The sequence below is a fragment of the Molossus molossus genome, unplaced genomic scaffold, assembly GCF_014108415.1.
Source record: "Molossus molossus isolate mMolMol1 unplaced genomic scaffold, mMolMol1.p scaffold_m16_p_15, whole genome shotgun sequence".
NCBI lineage: Eukaryota > Metazoa > Chordata > Mammalia > Chiroptera > Molossidae > Molossus > Molossus molossus.
The window spans coordinates 34,392,379-34,409,834 of NW_023425350.1; positions in this window are offsets into that span (position 1 = coordinate 34,392,379).

Consider the following 17,456-nt stretch of genomic DNA (forward strand, 5'->3'; position numbering starts at 1 on the left):
TGCAAAGTTGCATCCAGTTCAAAACCCATCTCCGGGTGATGTGCGGTCGTCCTCATAGGTCTTGATGTGGTTCCTAAAGTTGTGGACCGGTGTGTAGGAAGACGGGATTTGAATTTTTAGGGGAGAGATAAGCAGTGGACTATGGCAAGGACTGAGAGGTGCTCCTCACATATCCATCCTCCCTTCTGCTACAGGAGAACTTGAGTGAAGCATTTGGCTGCACACCTGTAAAGACAAGTTCTAGCCTCCCCTGCATGGATTGTGCCTGTACCCTGGCCAATGGTTACAAGTCAAAGGAATCATAACTTCTGAGACTGTGCATTTAAAAGGAGTGACATACCTGTTCTTTTCTTTCCCCATTACCTTTTCCTTCTGGTTGGCTGAAGGTGAACTGGCTTAGCAGAAGCCAAAGAGAAGTTATCTAAGATCGGCAGATATGTAATAAGGATGATTTAGCAACAATAAATAAAACTCTTGATCTTTGGCACAGTGAAACCTTCCTAAAAACCTTATACTAGTTATTGTTGGACTATTACGTGAGAGAGACACAGACTTCTATTTTGGCCTTCATTACAAGAAATGAATCTATATCCTAACTGGTATGCTAATGGAAGTAATTATGATGTCTGTGTGTATGTAATAGAAAAGCTTTTCATCATTCTTCCCTCGTATTTAGAATCTTTTGATTTAAAATTTGAACAGCATTTAAAGCTATTCATGAAGATAAGCCCTGCTCCTTTTTGATATGAAACAGATACAATATCAAAAACCCCAAGAATACTTCTTATAGTAATTTCTGTCCATTGTATTTCTTTTCCCTCATTAATAGTACAGTTCCCCCACGCTATTTGAGGCCATATTTCAGTGGTTATTGTAGTTATTGTTTTCTGCCTTATCTCCCTGGATTTAGTAAAATCTCTATGTTCTTCATGGTACTGAATATGATAAATCACATTATATTCAAGCTATCTGGGAACCGACCACTGGCATTTAAGATAAATCCTGCAACAAAGCCCTTTCCTCATCTACCACTAATCTTTTTGCCTTCTTCAGTATATGACTAGATGGAAATAATATTGCTTTGATGCTGCGATTCCAGAGAATACAGAAATTCAAACTGTACAATGGTTGATAAAAATACATTTTATCAGGAAAATGAGAAAGAGTCTTCATAAAATGAACTTTAGATAGTTATAGAAAGGTAATCTGGCTATTTAGCTGGAGGATGCATACTTAGATGATTGCACAAGAGGAGCAGAAAAAAATTATTTTTGCTTTTGGACTCTGTATCACATGTAGAATTTCAAAACCCTTGACCTCCAAAGGCTTCCCAAATGCATCTTAATAACTGACGATTTTCTGTGGTTTATTCTCTCCTCCTAAGAACATTTGTATTCTTTAGGTAGATTAACAAACTGACTTATAAGACATGTACAAGGTCATTTTTCAAGTCACTAATGGAACTTGGACTGAATTTTTGAACCCTTTCTCAAAGCAGTTTAATTCAATTTTCACTGCACTGTACATGCTAGAAAATTTCCAATACTATATATAAAGTGTAATTTTGCATGACTCTGACTTTCTCATTTTTCTTATCCTGTTTTTAGATGGCTGTATGTGTCTCTTTCTTTCCCCAACCAAATTTAACCTTTGGCATCACATTTCTAGTCCTTAGGTTGTATATGTGCATTGCACAGCTTTTCAGACTTGAGGAACATGCACATGGTAAGTTCAAATCACGGAAACTCCTTGAGCACATGAAGGTGAAGTGCTGCGAAAGAGACGAGACAGAGAGGTTATTCCTGACACTGTCAGCTTAGATGGGTTCTTTATAGATGTTTTTAGTAGATTTATGTAATCATTTTAAGAGGCTATTTGTGTGTGATAAATTAAATGTCATAATTTAAAATGAGGTATTTAGTTTTACTTAAATGAGGTGGAAACTCATGTTACAGCCAATCATCTGGCTGTAGATCAGATCATATTGAAGCACCACCCTCTTTATCCTGAGCATGCAACAACAGATCGTGTATTTCTTCTGTCATCATACTTTTCCAGGATTTGTCTACTCTGGAAAAATAGCGTATTAATAGGTTTCTCTTTATTCTTTCCCCAAATTAAGCTTTCCTTCTCCATAGTTTCAAAGAAAAGAGTGTTTGATTTCTTTCTAGCTCTTTTCCATCAGTGCTTGAGGAAAGATATGTGTTCTTAAAAACACCAGTGAAACCAGAAAGCAAAGAGTTTGCCAATGACTAGTGGATCAATCAATCAATGCAATATACTTTTTCAACTTTATGGTATATTGAAATGTTAATAATAATAATAAAGATGATTATTATTACTACATGCATATGCAATCAATATGATGAGGTTTTTCAGTGATGAAACTTTGGCTTCATTCATTTTCTATCCCTGCCTCTCCCACAACCATTTACCTACTATTTAGAAGATCTATATCTATGCTCTTCTGTTCCATTTGTAAGTAATAATAATAATTAATAATAAAACATTCTGCCACTGATTAGCTAAGTGAAACGCATCACTTCCTCTTTCCTGAATCAAGTCTGCTTCCTTTTAAATTGCTATCTCATTGGCCATTAAATCACTTGAAGCTGGAAAACTTTTTCATGTTCAATGTTCTTTTATAACACACACACACACACACACACACACACACACACACACACACACAGCACTTCTCTCTATCCCCCTCACCCCCAGTCTTTACTCCGGCAGTGTGCTGATTTTCTGAAATTCCTTTGCTTCCTTGTTTGTTGAGGTTTCTTGATGCCCTTTTTTCTTTATTATGCTGAGACTTTATTATACAGATATATGAGCATGCTGTATACTAGACATTTACAGAATTCTAGAAAAATCTGACCCTTTCTTTTTTCATCCTACAAAGATAATTAACAATAGATCCTGTAATTCCTTACCCCCTTTTCTCATTAAAACCTCCATACACCTAGTTCCAGCTACTTCAGCTCCTGTTCTGACTCCCAAGTTATTCTTCCCACCTCTGATTTCTTCCCTCTCTAGCTCATTATTCAAGGCATCACAGTGGTTTCTAAACACAGATTTGCTCATGTTATTCCTCTGCTCAAACGTGCACTGCCTGCCATCTCTTTAGCATGGTATTCAAGGTCCTTTAGGATTTGACCGCAGCCTACCTTATCAGCCCATCTCTGCCACTGCCATCTGTTAGGTTTGCATCGTGCAGCTTCACCTGTGGGCACTTTCCTCCAGCGAGACCTGTGTGGGAGCCAACTGAAATAATAAGAAACCAACAGGAACACTATTTTTATTCTAAAATTAATAAAGTACTTCTCCCTTCCTCCCATCAATGCCCATTTAAGAAATATAATAAGGAATGTGCCAAGTTTTAGGATATCTCCAGTACCATAAATTTAAGTATGGCAGGATTTTCTACTATTTTAAATATCATAAATACACATAAAGATAATTGTTTTTGTCTTGAGATTTGGGCTCAACATGTTTGTATTTTAATTTTATTTAAACTTCAAAGAAAGTTACTCATTCAAGGAAACCCACATACACACCCACACACCTTATCAACGCTTTGTTTCCTCAATTTCTTCTAACGTTATTCAACTGTGACCACACTAGATTAGATAATTAACTGGAGAGTATCTTATTTAGCATATACGCTTAAAGTATAATATTATTTAGAGCTTTTTCTTTTCTTTCTATTTTTCTCAAGTTTGGCTTTAGCCATGGCTTTAAAAGTAGAGGTTTGGGGTTAAATTTTGAAATAAAAGTCATCTATAATATAGCAGTATTTATCTGTTTCTCCAGGGCCTCGCACAAGAAAAGGTGCTCAAGTGACATTTATGGCAGTCAAGTGAATCGTTATATTGTAGATAGAGGTAAACCAACACATCAATTTTCAACCAAATGGTCACTTACTGTGTGTAAGGCAATATGAGGGAGAGAAAGAACAATGTTGCCAACCAGGCACCAAGACCCATGTTATCTAGAGAATAAGTTTACATACCTTTGGAAAGAATAGATTGCAAGGGCCCATGTGAATGACACAGGAACCTACCTATAAACAATATCATAATAACAATAATAAAATGATGATGATTAATGTGTACTGAACATTTACAAACTCTTATAGATAAGAGCTTATCTATACTAAACTCTTCCAGGCATTATATCATTGAATCTTCATAGAAAGTCTGTAAGGCGTGAGCTACTATTATGCCCATTTTAGAGACTGAGAAGGATTTTAGAAGTTATATATACACTTATATTTACTCAACTAGTAAAGGGTAGAGCTGGAACAAGTTTTCCTGAGTTTATAACTTCATAATACTCTAAAATGGAGAATTTACTTCTGTCTGGGCATCACTAAGATGGTAGAATTTAATGATGCATGGAATCATATGTATTCACTACAAGACACAAATTTACATAAAGTTTTATTTATTTGGAGCATAATTAAGACACAACTTCTGTTTGTTTTCAGCACATACAAAGAAAGTGATTTCCCCAGGGATTAAAGTTCATCTTTGGTTAGAACTGGCACTCGGCCAAATTTATTTCCACAATGTTTTGAAGTCTTGATGTATTGAGTTATATACATCATAAATACTGATAAATCTAGTGTGGCATGCACTGGAATTTCAAGTGTTAAAAGTCCTTCCTAGATAATTTAACAGGATTTAAAAGAACACTGCTCCTTAATATTGCAGAAGTTGCCACGGTATATTTTAAGTCACAATTTCAAAACAGCATCAGCATACATACTCACATTACTAATTGAGTCTATAGCAAATATGGAAACAGGTGCATACATAAAGATCTACTCTGATAATTGAAATCTATTTTGAATAAGCAGCAAATAATATATCTTAAGCTGTCATTACTGTGGCATTCAAATGAAAGGAGATTCATGAATGTTTATGCAAATGTCAAGAAACACATTCAAAATGCAGTTCAAAAGCAGTGTGGATAACATGAAAAGATTTCTATTTCTTGTTTTCTTTGCTGAATTAATCTACTTCTATTTCAGAAATCTAATATTTAAGAGGGAAGAAACTGGTAACTTATTAAGGAATAAACTGGCTTGGTATAACAATGGAAAATTCCTATCAATATTTTCAGTCAATTACAGTTGGCCAAGAAGTTTGAAAATTCGTGATACAAACAGAAAAATTCATAGGAAAAAAGATTTAAAAAATGGGTTTTCAACCCATGAAATAATATATAAATTAAATTAAATTAAAACAATATATAAATTAAATTAAAACAATATATAAATTAAAAAAAAAAAGAAGGTGAGATTCATCTACTCATCATTCATTCATTCAGTAGATTCTATCAAGCACATTACTGTGTAAAATATACCCTAATGGATGGTGGCCTCTGCTCTCATAGTGACAGGTGCAGAAATTTTGAGATTAATAGTCCAATTCATTATTTAACTGCAATTGTGATAAATGCTCAAAGGAAACATTAGCGTGAACTGTGGGTATCATAAGAGAGCTCGAATTAGTGAAGGGGGCAAGAGAAAGGGGGACATGGCAGGCACATCAGACGCCAATTCATTAATGAAGCAAGGTTTGGGGCTGAGATCTGAACTAACTAGGCCAATCAATCTGTGAAGAAGGCAGAAAATCAGATAATTTTAGGGTGTGAAGAACAGGAGGATACAGAGCTTCACGGACATGACATGAGATGGAAAAACAGTAATGGGAAAACAGTGACCTCTAACATTTGTGTAGTATTATTATATGTGCCAGGCATTATCCTAAGAGCTGTACCTATAGATACTCAATTTACTCCTTATAGCAATACTCTGAGGCCAGTTTATTATTTTCTCCTTTTAAAGAAGAAAGAACAGAGGCAGAACAACTTTCTCAGATCATGATCCTTATCTGCCATAGAGCCAGTCTGAACCTGGGCCATCTGATTCCAGAGACTGTACTGTTTGATCACTGCCCACTCAGACTGGGCCGAGATCTGAACGAAGTTAGGCAACTAATGGAGGAGAGAGAAAGATAATTTTGTGGTGTGATTGTCCAGCATCTGTGTGAGCTCCTATACCAAAATTTTTTATAGTATAATAAGGTAGTTGTCACAGATTTGCAAGTGATTTGTGGTAGGGTGATGTTCAAGAAAAAATCCTGTATTTAGAAGCAATACTACATGATGATTGAGTTTATTCTGAAATCAGACAGCCAGGATTTGACTACCTGCTCCATCCTTCCTTCCTCCCTGTGTGAAGTTTGGCCACTTTCTTCAGCTTTCCAAGTATCAATAAATAGCTATAAAATTGGGATAATAGTGCTATCATTATTACAGGCTTGATATGAGGTTTATATGAGATAATAAATGTTCACTATATCCCTGGTACAGAGTAATTGCTCATATATGTTATATTAGCTATTATTAGTAGTAGGGAGGAAAGATTGAAAATGAATGTCAAAGAGGACTTTGAATACCTTGCATAAATGTTCTATAAGTAACAGGAAGCCACTGATGTTTTCTGAAAAAAGAATTACTTCAGCATACATAATACATTACTAGTGATTTTCTATAGTTTACAAAGGGTTTCCAAACACATTATTTAATTTAATCCTCATTAATCTTGAAGGGATGATATTTTGATTGTGATTTTACAGATAAAGAGACTAAAATTTAGGGAGCTTAAATTACCTGTTCAAGAGCTCCCAGGGCTTAATGGAATAGCTGTGATGGAGATGCAAGACTTAAAGTCAAAGGACAGGGTAATTTTTGCCATAACACAACTAGCAGATGATTTCAAATGACATTGTAATGAAGTTATATTGAAAAACCAAGGAACATAGCTATTTTGGTTATCCTGAATTTCAAGTGCAGAATTTTTTAATTCAGGTTTTAGAATGTTGATGGGAGAAACGTATCTGGTAAAGGAACAGAAGTATCTAGTTTAAGACGCTGGAAATTTTGTATTGGTTCTATCTCTGTCACTTCTTAGTTTTGTGACAAGTTATAGACAAGTCATTTAACCTTTATGGTTGTAGATTTCCTCATTTGAGAAAAGAAATAATCCCATTTCTTGTGATTTTCCAATGGATCAAATGAGACACTCTCCTCTCTGCAAAAGCCACAACAAACAAAACAGAAAACTCAAAAGAATAATATATTTATAAAATAGTATTGTCACCTTAAAAATTAAAGTTCCCACCCCTGGCTGGTGTGGCTCTGTTAGTTGGGCATTGTCCCGTGCACCTAGGGGTTGTTGGTTCAATTCCTGGTTGGTGCACATGCCTGGGTTGATCCCCGGTGGGGCTGTGCAGGAGGCAGCCAACTGATGTTTCTCTTCTCCCTTCCTCTCTCTCTGAATATCAATGAACTATTCCTTGGAAGGAAAAACAAAAACTAAGTTTCCGTTCTCATGTTTGAACTTAAAATCTTATAGGAAAAATAAAATCAGAGTCACTCAAGTGGAAAGAGAATCAAATATACATATAAATATATATATGTATATGTATACATGTATATACATATATATATTATTGAAGTAAAATATAATGTACAGAAAATAGGAAGATTTTCAGTAGCATTTTACACAGTAACTATAGTGGCAACCCAGCTTTGTTTCTCACTTACTGAGACTGCTTACCAGAAGTCTTTTGGGTGTTATCTCTCTTTCAATTTGTATTGTGAACATGCAGACCTGTCTTGGTTTGTTGGATATACCATATGTACCAATGGACATTTTTTCAAGTTTAGTTCTCAATCCAGATGTTAATGAATTTTTGCTTGTTGACTTTGCTTTCTGTGTTCCATCCTCTTTTTAGATATATAATCTTCTTCAGAGGAGCAGAAGCAAAAACCTAAGGCTCGAATGTATTTGTCTCAGCTTCCCTTATTGTTCTAAAGACCCCTGGAGGTAATTTGTGGGGTAGAAGGTCAGAGGGGGTTTGAACTTTCTATTCATTCCTTTCTCCAACCTATTGCTTTCCTTCTCTATTTATCCCCAACTGAATTTATACCCAATTATGTCTATTGGGAAGTTTTAAGATTTATGAGCGCCCTCAAATGTAATGCCATGCATGTTAGAAATTTCCATAGCTTAACATATTTTTGGATAGCTTAATATTATAACCAACAACATATAGTAAGCCTTTAAAAAATCACCCTGGCCAGTTTGGCTCAGTGGTTAGAGTGTCGGCCTGTGGTCCTGAGAGACCCGGGTTCTGTTCCCGCTAAGGGCACGTACCTCCGTTGCAGTTTGTCCCCGGCCCTGGTCGGTTGTGCGGGTGGCAGCCACTCGATGTGTCCCTTCACGTCGATGTTTCTCTCTCTGTTCATCTCTCTCCCTCCCATTCTACCTGAACAAAAAAAATGGAAAAATGTCCTCGGGTGAGGATAAAAAAATAAAATTAAAAAAAAAAAAAATTACTGCTTGCAAAAAAAAAAAGGGGGACACTGACCTGTAGAACTTCTGTAAAAGCTAGAATATCTAAAGTTATTCAACTGCTTAAAAAAATAATTTGTATTAAGAATTTCCTTTCTCTCCCTACCCCTTTGCCTACATGACACAATCTGATACTTTCCTACACACTATCACAAGAAACCAATGTGGAAAAACTTCAGGCGAAAAGAGTAATTTCCCGTGGTGAGATAGCTGAAGTATGTTAGAGCTTGGTTTTGTTGGAGCATTAGAGATGGTGGTGTGTTTTATATACATAAGAGACACTTAGGACAGGATAATGTAGCCTATATTGTAGAAAAGCAGTCAGAATATGAAAGAATTTTACTGTTCTACAAAGATAGTTTTGACTTATAAAGTATTAATGTTCTTTGCCACACTCAGAAACTTAGACAAGAATAAGAATAAGCATTTGAAAACAATGTGTATTCCAATATCCTATTTTACACAGAAGGATTCTGGACTCAGAGAGGGGTGCAGTGTTGAACTGAGGTCATCCTGCTTGTTGAGGCCCCCATTAGGACCCTGACATACTGATTCGGGTGTAGCACTCCTGTGCAAAACCTCCTTTCTTTTTCCTCAGTGGCCTCCAAGGTTTGTCTAACTCAAAACAGAAAGACCTTGTCTGGGATTGGGTGTTCACTTAGAGGCTAAAACAAAACAAGAATCAAACCTCGTTCCCATCACATGAGTTAATTTCAAGCAAATTGATATACACCAACAAACAATGCTATGAAGGAAGAGGTGTTTTGTGAACCAAAGAAATGACCTTCACACCGGTGGAAATGGAAGCAGGGCTAAATGCACTGTAAGACGGAGGAGCAAATGAACTCTGTATAAAGATAGGTCAAATTTGATGATGGCAGCAAGAGACGAGTCAAGGACATCCCCAAGGAACCTTACTGAAACATTTCTCCTTGCTTGGTCAGGAACAGACTTCAGATCCTTAGCTTGGAAGAAAAGGGCATTCAGGTAGAGAGTTCCTAAAACATCTCACTTTGTCAGGTAGCAATTCTATTGCTACTAAAACCCACCAACATTTAAAAACTTAAAAACCAGGTACATATGCTAAATAGGGTTCATGGGACATGGTGGTGAATAGAGGCAGCACAGATGATGACTACAAGGCTAGGTCACCGCTTGAAATCTGCATAATGATTGCTTATCCATCGTTACCAACCAAGCAAGAGGGAGAAAGCAATGCCAAACTCAGGAAGGCTTTTCAGCAGAGTGTGGAAGAGAAATATGCTGGGTGTAACTGCCAAGTTTTATCTCAGGGGCTGAAGGGCACTGGGCAGTCATTGTGAATACAAAGTGATATACTCTGTAGAATTTGCTCTCAAGAGAGAATATTAGCTATGAGGTGCAGGCCTATTTTCATGAACATTAAAACATTCAATGTATTAAGTTATATTGATGTGTGAAATCTTGAAATCCACTGTAGAGAAGATCTGGAATGGTTGCGCTCAATGCTTATATATTTCCTCCAATATAGATAGCCTTCTCTTTATCCTAAAGCAAATGAAATCAATCACCATAAACTTTAGGAAGTAGTGTGACCAAAAGTCACTCCACTGGCTCCTCGTCTTCCAGGAAATATACTCACTGAAGTAAGAGTTCTTGCAGGAAAGTTTTCCATCACCTTCATCCTAAGAGTCATGTGAAACCTCTGTGTTTATATCATCACTCAGTAAACAATGGAAGAAACAGGTGAGGAGTAAGGACCACCTGTGATGACAGATGAGCAAAGAAGTCACCAAGGCAACTGAAGGGAGGCACATTTGGAAGTCCAAAAAGAAGCCAAGAATGAAAGGGCTTTACTTTTCCCTAAGGAAGTGCACAAACAGTTTCTCTCTTCCACCAAATGTTCAGTGAAATTTTCAGTGTTTGGGAAATGGCAGTAACTCTACTCCAGTAAAACCAGCTTTCTGCTCGTGGTGTCTCACAAGACAGGAGAAGCTGCATGAACAAAGGAATTGAAGGAGCTAGCAATCCAGAAATTACTTAGGTAGATATAAGGAGATAAAGTTTATAAGAATGGGATGAATATATTAGCTGATTTGATGAAACACCAAAGTCTTGTCCATAAAAGAAAATGAGTCTGTGCTTTAGGGACTATTTAAGGTAACCCATGGCAATGCGTGGGTGGGGTAGCCTAACATTATTTAGGTTAGGCTATCCATTCTATGAAAATTTATACACAAGTGTGACTCTGACATTTGGAAATGACTTTTCATGACTGAGATAAGCTTATCAGACTCACCAATGACTGTTTTATTCAGCCAAGAGGGCCCAAATGTTGAGGGAGAAGATGAACAGTAACAACCCTGTCTATTTATAAGGTGCTTAGGAGATTTCTTCCCTGAAAATTGTTTTATAATCATTCGTTAACAATAATGGCCTAACTCCTTTTCACGAAATAAAATAAATCTATGCTTTCCTTCAATCAAACATGTTCTTAAAATTTTGACAGATTGTGTTGATTTTTCTTAAGCAACACCAGTTTCATATTGTGCCGCTAACCAGAAGGATTCAGGTAGACTTGGTCACATGTAGAGAATCTGCAAGTAAAACTTTCAGTGTTCCATTTGCAGATGACCAAAGGGAGAGGGAATCCAAAAGGCAAAGTCTATCTCAAGGCCAATGGGCTAGATTACATCAAGAAGCAGAGTATAGAGTCCATTCTTCTTTTGTTACATGGATTGAGAGAGAGTAGGCTGAAAATAATAATGAATAGAAACCAATGAAAACTGCTTCACCATGAGCTCGGTGAAATAATTGTTGAAGTTTAGAGGGAAGGATCACTAAATTACAATCTTTTTTCCTTTCTAGAATTCAAAGCCAATGGAAATATAAACACAAGATACAGACATTTTTAAAAATAAGCAAACCAAAACTACTTTTATTCTGAACCAAACCTGGAATAGAAGACAGGATTTTGAGGTGCAGCCAAAGGGCCATACTAAGACTTTATCTACGAATTAAGGCAGATTTACCCAACCAACTCCTGGCTCCACAAAAACACTGCATGACACCTCTTTGGGGACAGTCCTCTTGCTGTAGGGACAGTTCCCTTGCTGCATTTCAGAGAATATAAGGGGTCAGCAGCTGAGGGGCTAGAAGCAAAGGGAGATGATGGAGACAGTGCCCTTACCAGACTTAATCTTCAACTGCATTTGGTATAAAAAACTGTAGTGTAGGCCTCAGCCAACAGCAGCAGGGTTTGTTTTTATTTCCAGATGTGACCTGAAAGATATCGTGTTCCCTAAAGACCCTGAAGTATGTGCTTGATATTAATAAAATGTAAAGTTATGTTTCAGATATTTTTAATCTTATATGTAGATACTCATATGCAATTGGACAATCGATAAATTTATGGTACATAGATTACTAAGTCAATTAGAATATCGTTTATTCTGAATGTCTCCCCATTTTAACCATTTTGAAGCAATGAGAGGTGTTCAATTGAATAAACATTTCTTTCTAAAGTTCCATTGTGCTCCAGGCACTGTCTTGATGATAGACATAGAGAGATGAATTAGACTCATTCCCTGGCCTGAAAGTCCTTATCACATAGAATGTACAGACATGTAACTAATTAGGTGCAACACACTAAAAGTACATTGGTAGATACCATGCAGAAGTAACAAAAAAGAGTGTTCAGACCTGACCTCAGTAAAAGTTGGGATTTGAGTCAAGGGTGAAAGTGTCTTTCAAAAGGCTCCTGGAAAATAAGTGAGATGACATCAGGTGCTGGCATGAGAGAAGTCACCCTAGGTGGCAATAGGAGCAATCCCGACAATAAAAGGACCCTTTGTTTTTGGCATTGCAGGTAATATCATTATTGAAAAGTAGAATTCAACTGTAGGTTTGACAAGGGTTAAAAGTTAAAATGTGGGGTGAGACAAGCTCTTAAAAGTTATTTGGTGCCATGTTTTGTTGTTATTATATTTTCATCACTTTGCTTATTGTTGTTCTCTTTATTAGTAATAGATACTGCCATTTCTTGCTAAAGAATAGGTGGGGACTAGATATCATCTAAAAAATCACTGACATTTGCCATACTTAGAAGGTTAAAGCAATAGGAAAACAGTTACAATCTTTTTTTTTTTTTTTTTTATCCTCACCCGAGGACATTTTTCCATTTTTTGTACAGACAGAGTGGGAGGGAGAGAGAGGAAGAGAGATAGAGGGAAACATCGATGTGAAAGGGACACATCAAGTGGCTGCCACCCGCACGACCAACCAGGGCCGGGGACAAACTGCAACCGAAGTATGTGCCCTTAGCGGGAACCGAACCCAGGTCTCTCTGTACCGCAGGCCGACGCTCCAACCGCTGAGCCAAACCGGCCAGGGCAACAGTTACAATCTTTTTAGGAGAAAAGGGTTGTTCCATCTTACTGGGGTTTATCACTGGTCCTGTGGTTTCACTTCTGTGGTGTGGTAGACATTAGACTCAGTCCTTTCAACATTCTTGGGGCTGATTTGCATGCCAAGAGTTAATGTGCATGAAAAATAAATTCATTTATAGATCTATAGTACTTATTTGAGAGCCTATGACTGTTGTTGGAAAATAACTGTTTCCTCCACTACAAAGGAGCTTGGCACCCCACTGGTAAGAGCTGCAGGAAGACAAAAGTCCTGGCTCAACTTCTGAGTTTTGGATCAAAAGTGTCAGGTCAGCCTTACCTCTTGGGAAAGTGCCTCATCTTCCTATAGGCCAGATCTTCTGTAGAAAAGCCTCATCTGCCTCCCTGTTCTTTCAGGAAGACACCATTCCTGGGCCACTGTGCTTCCACAGCACTCGTCACGTCCACGAGGCCAAGGAGATCAAAAGAGTTTTATTCAAATGACTCCAGCTAGTTGGGCTGGAGCCTATCCAGTAAGTAACTCACTGGGGGATGAGTATCTGTTCCCATACTTTTTGCTACTATAAATAATGACACTGCTTTAGTACCAGGTAACTGATATGAAAAATGAGATACAGTCCACTTTTTGTTTGGGGCTCAAATTGTCAAGTTAATGAAGGGTAAAAAAATATGTCACAAAATATGCCCCTTTGGCATATTTATTATTTTAAATTGTGAGAACTTGAAGAGGGTAGATGCAGAGAGAAGCTTTCTTTGAACTCCCACAATCTGGCAAAAGACAGATATTCCAGAAAAAATGCAATTGTCATCAATTCTTCCCCTGCCCCCAAAGGAGTCTCATCAACGGAGGATTAACTCATCACAGAAAAGGAGACAAGAAATCAACACTACTCCCAAGCTTTGTCATCAACCATACTTCCCATCAATTCTTCTAAGGGCCCATTCATCGTTCCTAAAAATCATATATTCCCCCCTAAAAGACCAACATCCCATCTCTAATTCTCTATTAAGATGATATTTAAACCTGAATTCTAAGCTATCTCAGGGAGTACATGGGTATCTGCCATGTACCCATGAGGTATACATGTTAACAAACTTCTGTTTGTTTTTCTCTTATCAATCTTTTATTACAGTGGTCTTAGCTAGGAACCCAGAAAGGTAGAGGGAAAATTATTATTCCTCCCCTACTTTTATTTGCATTGGACCTCTGTTGTTTATTCACTATATTCAATGCAATGACACTGGACTAATCTGGCGATGCTTTCTTCCATCAGTAGAGGTTCAGACAGATACCTATTGGGAAAGTACCTCATCTTCCTATAGGTCTGATCTTCTGTAGAAAAGAAGGCACATAAAGGGGAAGGAAAGTAGTATCCTTGGAAGAAGCTAAGTGGAGCTTTTGGATAGCTTGCTTTTACCTGTATGGCGAGAGCACTCAAGGATTTTGTACTTTGGGGACAGATTGGGACAGGTTTTTGAACTCTTAGAATCCATAGGGCTCACCCTGATTTTATGATAGTGTTAGAGAAAGAGATATTCCATTGTTATAATCAAGGGAGATAGACATGATCAAATATGCTTTGTAGCAATCCACTCTGGTAATGGTGGGGTGGATGACCAGCAGAGATACTGGGCCACATTGACCAGCAAGGAAGTTACTGCACATATTCAAGCCTGGATTGAGAAAAGCAGTAATGATGGAGAGAAGGGACTAAACTAAGACTTTCTCACTGAATATATCTATGTACTATTACTGTAGCCTTCATGTTTAGGACATTATTTCTTAGGAAACATTTGTTGCCTCAGGTTGGTTCATGGCTCGTTTATGTGAAGAAAGTGGATTAGGCTGTGTCCAACCACTAATGACTCACCTAGGGCCTTGCTCTCTAGGGGGATGTTGGCTACCATCCTCCTCCTGACTTTATGACTTTTTTGTAAAAATGAATCCTTCTCCTGTGTGAAGGTGTCTCTTTCTATCCTCCCCCTGTGCGAAGCGTCTGTGTTTTCTTCTGAAAAGAAATATCAGGTGCTGGTTCTGTGTAGAGTAAGTTGCTGCCAAGATAAAGAGGATGCCTAGAAGCAATAATTGAAGAGGCAGACCAAAATAGCTGTCCAAATGGTGTTCTTATAAAATGCTCAGGAGTAAACTGGTGGTTAGTAAGAGTTAGGGTTGACGGCAAAAATTAAAGATGTAGTCCTGAATTTTATCCACCAATTATGTCTGAAATAGCTAATTATACGTACTTCTCTAATCTTTCAATAACCAATATGTTTTGCAGCAAAACAGTTTTCTGAGTCAATGGATATATTTGTAAGATGAAGAAATTAAACTATTTATTTAAAAGGATAAACTTTTATTTTTAAGATGAAGTGTTTGTCACCATTTATCAGAGTGAGGCTAGGATGAACAAATGGCTAAGAAATTATAGTTTGCAGTTATTCAACAACCATATCAGGGTATTTTCATTTTTGAAATTGTATTATATATTTTAGGAAGAAACACACTCTGATCCACTGCTGTCATAGATACAAAACAAACAGAAAAAAGAAACCCACAAAAAATAAAATAAAAATAAATTCAACAAAAACTATAAAATGTATCTCATTCTCAAAGGGGTGAATAAAGGCTCAACAACCCCACAGAAACTTCTAAGTAAAGTGTCAATGTAGACATGAGGCTGACAGTTCCTTAGCAGAGACTTCAATTAGAAATATTCTATAGGCAAAGGGTGAGAAGAGACAAGCAGTTGAAATTTAACTTCTCCAGCGCATGCTGTGAGAGCTACATTCTCACCTCCACAAACTAGTGAATCAAAGGCATTGAGGATGCAAGCGTTTTTCTTTCAGCAGTGGGTGGCCTGGGTGCCTTAATCCAGCTGTCTTTTCACATTAGAAGGAAAGCTGAAATCATTGTCCCTCTTATAATATCCCATTTGTTCTGCTGCTCTCACTGAATTTTCTGAATTTTATCTGGGGTCTCTCTCCCACTAAGAAGATGAACCCGGACTGCCATTTCTCTATTTAGACCATGACATCATTCCTTATGTCAGTAAAGAAAAGTGCAGGACATTCATTTTTTTACAAAGAAACCTTGGCATTGGGAGAACATATTTTCATCAGCGACATAAACTACAGATGATTAAATTGTTCCATGTCATAGATTTACTCCGCAAGTGCCTATTGTTGTTTTAAGTTAATTATCAGCAGTCTGTTTTTAATAATCACTGAGTCATATGATTACAAGGGCTTTCACCAGGATGGCCAACCACTAGGCAATAAATTCCAGCGACATGTTTCTCATGAGGGCAGGCATTCTTTCTACACGGGCGATCTGCCTTCTGACGGGGTTTCTGCGCTTCCCCAGCTCCCCACCCGGGGTGGGTGGAGGCACTGGAGGAAGCGGAGCAAGAGGGGAAAATGGAAACTACCTCACTTGGATTTATGGAAAATTATTGTGAAAAATACGTTTAAAATCAACAACAAAATAGGTTATCCCGCCCTGCCTGGCTTGGCCCAGTTGGTTGGTCATCCTCCCACGCACTGGGAAGTCGCTGGTTTGATTCCCAGTCAGGGCACAGACCGGGATTGTGGGCTCAGTCCCCAATAGGGGGCATGCAGGAGGCAGCTGATTGATGTTTCCCTCTCCCTCTCCTTCTCCCTCTAAAATCAATTATATATAAAATTAAAAATAATAAAAAAAATAGGTTATCCTCCTATGAATCTCAGAACTGCTGGGTGTGGTTGGAAAGAGGTGCAAAAAGACATATACGAACATATTTTTCCCCAATGAATCTCCTTTTGTGTGAAGAAAAGGATTTACTTAGAGATATTATAGAGCAGTATATAAAAAGCTAAGGGGGAAGAAAATCATAAAAGAACATCCTTAAAGGCTTCAAATTTTAGCCTCCTCTCCCCTACATTTTTGTATTTATAATTTATACCCTCATAAGATCTCAATACACTGTGTGTATTAATCTAAACCCTTTCAGTCAGAAGAAAGATTTTGTAAGCAAAAAGGGAAAGAGACTCTTTTAAAAATAGCATACATTATAGTGTATGATTAAGTATAAAGGCAAGTTGAAGTTGGGTCTATGCAAGGACAAGGTCAACTAAAAATCTGTGTAGCTCTCTCTTTCCCGTATTCTTACTGGAATCCTGACCATCGCACACACTCCAAGTTTCCATATTCAGTGCCTGTGATACTCAGAAATGAATAACCTGCTCCTGTTCGAACCCAGTTCTCAATTCTGGGAGAGACAATGAGATTGTCTCAGCGTGGGTAATCCACTATGGCCAGGGATGCAGCTCATTTTAAATAGTTTAAATGAGACTATGGTTAGTAGAAAATAAAGCCATGGCTCAGAGTTAAGTTATGAGAGTAAAAGTAAATGGCTTTTGAATTAGAAAGGTACCCCCAAGCTGTCCACTTGACCAATTTATATAAGGTACTCGAACAATTTCTAAAATGCCTGTTTTACCAGGAGCTATATATATTTCTTATTTCTCTCTGACATTTCCAAGAGGGATAAGGATGTTACTCTGCAACTGAACAGATACATTTTATTTTTCAGTTAGTGTGCATACGACCAAATTATTTCTTAATGTACTCATATAAGAGAAAATGGAAACGCAGTTAGCCC